This window comes from Octopus bimaculoides, chromosome 14 (assembly GCF_001194135.2).
Source record: "Octopus bimaculoides isolate UCB-OBI-ISO-001 chromosome 14, ASM119413v2, whole genome shotgun sequence".
In the NCBI taxonomy this organism is placed as follows: domain Eukaryota; kingdom Metazoa; phylum Mollusca; class Cephalopoda; order Octopoda; family Octopodidae; genus Octopus; species Octopus bimaculoides.
The window spans coordinates 5,999,845-6,001,469 of record NC_068994.1 but is presented as its reverse complement, the minus strand read 5'-3'; positions in this window follow the sequence as shown (position 1 = coordinate 6,001,469).

Here is a 1,625-nt window from a genome sequence, read left to right as displayed (position 1 = left end):
CTCATTTTAAAAATCATCTCTGGGTAATCGTTGAGAGGATGTTGATGTTGCCTTGGCAGAGGATTGCGCTCTCTGAGTGCTCTTCTTTGCATTGTTTTGTAGCTTCAAGATTTCAATGTTGTGTTTGCATATTTTTAGAACGTTGTTGTAGGGTTCGTTTGAAAGGTTGGATCTGGTCAGGTTTTAACATAACACATGTAAAATATTTGGACAAGATATTCTTTTATTCTTTTACTTGATTCAGTCATTTGACTGTGGCCATGCTGGAGCACTGCCTTTAGTCAAGCAAATCAGCCCCAGGACTTATTCTTTGTAAGCCTCGAACTTATTCTATTAGTCTCCTTCACCAAACTGCTAAGTTACGGGGATATAAACACATGAACATTGGTTGTCAAGCGATGTTAGGAGGGACAAACACATACACTTTCAGTTTCCGTCTACCAAACCCACTCACAAGGCTTTGGTCAGCCTGAGGCTATAGTAGAAGGCACTTGCCCAAGGTACCATGCAGTGGGACTGAACCCGGAACCATGTGGTTGGTAAGCAAGCTAATTATCACACAGCCACTCCTGGACAGATTAAATGCGAAAGTGTGAATATATCTACAACCACATTGTCTAACTTGCTCTGCCTTCCTTTATTTCAGTATAGCGAGATTTAGCTTCTATTTCTTGATATCAAGGGGTTCCTTGAAGGTCGCTTTACAAGCTTTTATTGACTTTAAGGTCGAGGGGGTTTAGTAGGTAGTATTGATCCTCAGTATTTCATTGGCACTTCTTATTTGTCTGGTCCCCAGAACGGTACAACGTAAAGTCAGTTCCTTAGTGAGGTTTGAACTTGCGAACAACGTACATAACAAGTAATGTCATAGCAACTAAATAGGAAACCAGGCAATAAGCAAAGACATTTTGTGTCCCACCATCGTCACCACCACCACCACCACCACACCTCCCACCTCCCCTGGACAGGACAGACACTCCACTCCACCCATCGTCTCTGCCATCCACTGCTATAATAATGATAATAATAATAATAATAGTAGTAGTAGTAGTAGTAACAACAGCAACAACAACAACAACAACAACAATAATAATAATAATAATAATAATAATAATAACAACACAACAACAATAATAACAATACTACTACTACTACTACTACTGCTGCTGCTGCTACTACTACTACTACTAATAATAATGGTGGTAGAATAAATAAGTAAAACTAAATATGCTTGATGGAACAAAAGCTTCCCTTATCTTTAAATGGCAGCAGAAACCAGGATGTTGGTAGCTTCTGCTCAACCCCCTTCCTCCTCCTTCACCCCACCACCAGCAACCATATGTTCCGTCGTCGTCATTGTCATCACAGGCGTCGGTTGCCATCATCGTCATCATCTCATCATCGTTGTCATTACTACTGTCCTCACCACCACCACCACCATCATCACCACCGCAGCCGCCGCCGCCGCACCATCATCATCATTGCTGCGGTTGCTGCTGCAGCTACTACTACTACTACTACTACTACTACTACTACTACTACTACTACCACCAGCACCACCACCATTACTACTATTACTACTACTACTACTACTACTACCACCATCACCACCACTACTACCACCA